The sequence below is a fragment of the Syngnathus scovelli genome, chromosome 2 (genome assembly GCF_024217435.2).
Source record: "Syngnathus scovelli strain Florida chromosome 2, RoL_Ssco_1.2, whole genome shotgun sequence".
NCBI lineage: Eukaryota > Metazoa > Chordata > Actinopteri > Syngnathiformes > Syngnathidae > Syngnathus > Syngnathus scovelli.
In genome coordinates, this window is record NC_090848.1 from 23,100,037 (window position 1) to 23,106,002 (window position 5,966).

General features: G+C 43.2%; 1 pseudogene; it reads left to right on the plus strand.

The window, feature by feature from the left end:
• The first annotated feature begins 1,684 nt into the window (after window positions 1-1,684).
• LOC125989534 (5S ribosomal RNA) lies at window positions 1,685-1,803 on the plus strand (annotated as a pseudogene).
• Window positions 1,804-5,966: the final 4,163 nt, after the last annotated feature.

Genomic DNA, 5,966 nt, shown 5'->3' on the forward strand with positions numbered 1-5,966 from the left:
ATATGCCCTTGCAGGGAGGAGACTTTTAGACTTCATTCGATAATCGCTGTTCAGACAGCGACGAATGGACTCTCCACCTGCAGGTGTCTAAAAGAACTTGCTTGTCTCCTGTTTGGTTCTTGCAAAATAAGTTGGAGTGAGCAAATCTCTAACACTTACTTTAAGGAAGTGTTTCCCATTTCCTCACCTCTGTTACCAGGTGTTTGTGAGTTAAAACTCTGCTCTCATTTTCAGATACCCCTCACCGTGTTGCCGTTTTGATTACTTTATTTGGATGTATGCTTTCACCGATTCTTCAAGATGATATATTTGGTCAGAATGTTTGCCGTTTGATGTGATCTCATAAGATAAACATCTTTCATTAATCTGACCTGCAGGCACTGAAGTGATGGAGATTTTTAGGGATTTTTTTTTTTTTTAATGCTGTTAATAAATGCATTTGTTTTCAAAAAACCTTTTTGGAATATCCATGCTTTACTACCTACTAAAGGCCAAAACCTTTTATGCAATGACCTTTACAGGTCATTTATATTACTTCACACAAACACTACATCCATCTGCTCCTGGTTCGGCCCCCCGGTCAAAATTTAGAACCCAATTCGGCCCGCAAGTCAAAAAGTTTGCCCACCCCTGCCTTAGACAGATCTGGGAGGATATCTCACAAGACACCATCCGTTGTCTCATTAGGAGCATGCCACGACGTTGTTAAGCATGCATACAAGCACGTGGGGGCCACACAAGATATTGAAAAGAATTTTGAGTTGCAGAAATTGAATATAGGCAAAATGGATGAGCCTGCCACATCATTTTTTCACTTTGATTTTTGGGGTGTTTATTTACTGGGCCCTCTGTAGGCTGAAAACTTTTAGTTCCATCAAAAGATGTGGCATCCTTTTGTTCCTGAGACATTAAACTGTCCATGTCAGTATAGATATCACCCCCCCAAAAAAATTCAACATTGAAATCAGATGTGTTTACAAAGTGTTCCTTTAAATTTTTTTGAGCAGTGTATTTGTATGACTCAAATATGGTTTTGAGAAATGGACTTTATTGTTTAGTTGTTTTTGCACGTGAACATGTAATATTGTTATTACCCACTAGAGGCCAGAGGGCAGCAGGAAACTGTTCTGCATCAAAGTTTCTGGCTATACTGGGGAGCTAAAAAGTATTAGTTGAGTTTCCCACTGACAAGGAGACAAAGTGGGAAAATTATCATTTGTATACTGTGGACAGTTTTACAATTAAGCAAACCTATATTGCGTGGTGTCATCCATAGCATTGTAGTTTTGTCTTTTGCCGCTAGAGGACAGACTATGTACAGTGAATACAGAGGCTGGCTCCCTGTGAACTCAAAGCAGCAGTCATTATTTGTAAAAGAATCCAACACAACACATTGCACTTCCATGTAGGCGTTTTCCCCCTTTTAACCCTGACATTTACTTTGATACAGCAAAATGCAGGTCGCAATGGCAAATTCAGGCTACCACATGAAAAGCTGTCAAATACTTTTCTTTTTGTCACTCACACACACATTCACACCACCACTCACACGCATTCACATGTGGGAATCAAACTCACGATGTTAACACACAAGACAAGCAAGTGTACCCCTACACCATCAGCCACTCCCTCAAGAACTTTTCATCATGGCCATGTTTCCATGAAAATTTTGACATTGACCACCGCTTAGGGCCATACTACCCTGAAAACGCCCGATCTCGTCCGATCTTGGAATCTAAGCAGGGTCGTGTCTGGTTAGTACTTGGAACGGAGGCTGCCTGGGAATACCAGGTGCTGTAAGCTTTTTTTTGTTTGCACTTTAATCGTTAAAGCAAATTTTATACCCATCATGTATGGCATTCGGAAACTGCAAGCCTAGTTTTAACTTCGACATTGAAACTATAACCTGAGTTTCAAAGCTATATTGTGTGGTGTCATCCAATCAATTGTAGTTCCGTCTTTTACCTGCCATTGCAAGAAAGATACCCACAACGACGCCACATGTAGGCGTAAGGAGAAGCAAGATGGTGCAAGGAAAGTCGCAGATGAGAGCGGCAACGGATCAGGATCGGAAGCAGCGGCGGACTATGCCTTTAGGATCAAGGACGCGGACATCGGGAGAGACCAGCACCCAGCGCAAGTTTTGATGACTCATTCAAGACGGATACGCACTGTGTTGAGCTGGCAGATGGCACCTTATGCAGAGGTGTTGCTCAGCGCAAGGGGATTGCAGAGGTGATCCTGGTGGACAACACAGGGCAACACTGAGGGATGCGTTGTTCATACCCTCCTACCCGCAAGACATATTTTCGGTCAAGTCAGCTGCTGCCTGTGAAGCCTCAGTCATGAACAGTCATTTTCAAGCAAGGACAGAGCGTGCTGATATATAAAGACGGTACAAAATTCAACATCTATGTATACGGCAAGTTGTATTATCTACACACAGAGTGATGATGTTGACCAATGTAATACTTGTCATGACACGCAGACATGGCATGAAATATTAGGCCACTGCAACTACGAGGATGTGCTCAGACTACAGAATGTGGTGAATGGTATGAAAATTAAGCGAGATACTGTAAAGCCAAATCGAGAGTGTAAAGTATGTATCCAGGGAAAGTTTGCACAAACGCGAAATAGAAACCCTGTTACAAGAGCAGAGGCTCCTTTACAAATGGTGCATACAGACCTAGCAGGTCCAATTGCTAATGAATTCTATTGATGGTTACAAATATGTGCAGTCATTCACAGATGACTATTCAAATGCAGTGTTTGTATACTTTCTTAAATCAAACATCATACTGTGCAGGCAACTGAAAAGTTCTTAGCGGATGCAGCACCTTATGGAAAAGTAAAGTGTATGATGTCAGACAATGGTACAGAATTCATGTGAAGAGAGTTTCAAACTCTGTTGAGGAAGAACTGTATCAGACATGAGACATCAGTGCCATACTCACCCCACCAAATCGGGACTGCTGAAAGGGGCTGGCATACACTTATTGAGATGGGCAGATGCGTGCTAGTTGAACGTAATGTACCTAAATGTCTATGGAACTATCCAGTTCAAACAGCAGCCATAGTGAGAAACAGGTTGACCCCCCCCCCCCCCCCCCCCCCACACACACACACACAATGGTACGGCTTTTTTTATTTTTATTTATTTTTTTAATAACATCCAGTGGAAATAACCCATACACATCAAACAATACAACTACCCCAAAATTATTATATATGATAATAATTGGCTCGGGTAATTAACACATTTCTTTCTATAATACAACACTTACACACTGACTCGTTGGCAATAGTCTCTCACCCGGTCGTGAACGGGAAATTACGTCACTGATTCGTAAAGTCCCTCCTCCATCTAACCCTCGCTGGGTTACCTGTCAGTGGGAGATATCCTGGAAGAGAGAGGAGAAAGCCCAGTCTCTTAAAAGATTTCGTAACAGACAACAATGATAGTGATGAGGTTAAACTCACAATTGATTACTGCTACAGAGAAATGTGTGGTATCCCAAACACATACGCAGAAGGAATGAGATCAGCTAACTCAAAACACTGGGTTAAAGCTATGGATGAAAAAATACAGTCATTAAAAGAAAACAACACATTTACTACTGTATTTTCTGCACTATTAGGCGCACTTAAAATTTACTGAATAAAACACAGTGCGCCTTATAATGCAGAGCACCTTATATATGGATCAATTGATGAATTTGTTGATCCATACTGGTTGTACACAGCGCTCTGCCAAAATGTTTCAGTACGTTTTAGTACAGGGGTGCTCAATACATCGATCGCGATCGACCGGTCGATCGCCTGGCCACTACTGGTCGATCGCGTGACATTAAAATGTTTTGGGGGGGGGGGGTTTCGCACTTGACGCGTACGCTAACAACGGCGCTAACAACACAACACTAACACGCTAGCTTGCGAGTTCCCTCCAATTGTCAGAACCCTGTTTTTTCTCCTAAACTTAAGAAAGGGTATAAAAATGTGTGGGGCAGCTGGACATAGTAAAAAGATTTTTTAAAAAAAGTATCACTTTCATAGGGAATGGGAGGAGGACTTTTTTTCACGATAACATATATATATATATATATATATATATATATATATATATATATATATATATATATATATATATATATATATATATATATAAAAATAAAAAAATAAATAAATAAAAAATAAAAAAGAATCCTCACCCCCCGTGGGTGGTCTCTTTTTCCCTTCAAGCTCGGGTCCTCTACCAGAGGCCTGGGAGCTTGAGGGTTCTACGCAGTATCTTTGCTGTTCCTAGTACTGCACTTTTCTGGACTGAGATGTCAGATGTTTTTCCTGGGATCTGTTTCAGCCACTCCTCCAGTTTGGGGGTTACTGCCCCTAGTGCTCCAATGACCACAGGTACCACTGAAGTCTTCACTCTCCAGGCCTTCTCCAGCTCTTCTTTGAGCCCTTGATATTTCTCAAGTTTCTCATGTTCCTTTTTTTTAATGTTACCATCATTTGGGATGGCTATGTCAACCACAACGGCTTTCCTCTGCTCTTTGTCCACCACCACAATGTCCGGTTGGTTCGCCATTACCATTCTGTCTGTCTGGATCTGGAAGTTCCTGAGGATCTTGGCTTGGTCATTCTCTACCACCTTTGGAGGTGTTTCCCACTTGGATCTTGGGACTCCAGTCCATACTTTGCACAGATGTTCCTGTACACTATTCCAGCTACTTGGTTATGGCGCTCCATGTATGCTTTACCTGCCAGCATCTTACACCCTGCAGTTATGTGCTGGATTGTCTCAGGACCTTCTTTGCACAATCTACACCTGGGGTCTTGTCTGGTGTGGTAGATTTGGGCCTCTATTGCTCTGGTGCTCAAGGCCTGTTCTTGTGCAGCCAAGATCAATGCCTCTGTGCTGTCCTTCAGACCAGCTCTTTCTAGCCATTGGTAGGATTTCTGGATATCAGCCACTTCAGCTATGTTTCGGTGGTACATCCCATGTAGGGGCTTGTCCTCCCATGATGGTCCCTCCAGCACCTCATCTTCCTTTGATGCCCATTGTCTGAGACATTCACTGAGCACGTGATCCGTTGGGGCCTTATCCCTGATGTACTTATGGATCTTGGATGTTTCATCTTGGATAGTGGCTCTCACGCTCGCTAGTCCTCGGCCTCCTTCTTTACGGCTAGTGTACAGTCTCAGGGTGCTGGACTTGGGATGGAACCCTCCATGCATGGTTAGGAGCTTCCGTGTCTTGATATCTATGGTCTGTATATCCTCCTTTGGCCACCGTATGATTCCTGCAGGGTATCTGATTACTGGTAGGGCATAGCTGTCAATGGCTAGGGACTTGTTCTTGCCGTTGAGCTGACTTCTTAGGACTTGCCTTACTCGATGGAGGTATTTGGCTGTGGCTGCTTTCCTTGTTTCCTCGTCAAGGTTGCCATTTGCCTGTGGAATTCCAAGGTATTTGTAGCTGTCCTCAATGTCTGCTACTGTTCCTTCTGGGAGTGAGACCCCCTCTGTGTGGATTACCTTTCCTCTTTTAGTCACCATGCGGCCACATTTCTCAAGTCCGAATGACATTCCGATGTCAGAGCTGTAGATCCTGGTAGTGTGGATCAGGGAGTCAATGTCCCGCTCGTTCTTAGCGTACAGCTTTATGTCATCCATGTAGAGGAGGTGGCTGATGGTGGCCCCATTCCTGAGTTGGTATCCATAGCCCGTCTTGTTGATTATTTGGCTGAGGGGGTTCAGTCTTATACAGAACAGCATTGGGGACAGAGCGTCTCCTTGGTATATACCACATTTGATGGTCACGTGTGCAAGTGGCTTGCCATTGGCTTCAAGTGTGGTTTTCCACTGTTTCATCGAGTTGGCAATGAAGGTTCTCAGAGTCCCATTGATGTTGTACAGCATCAAGCATTCAGTGATCCAAGTATGTGGCATTGAGTCATATGCTT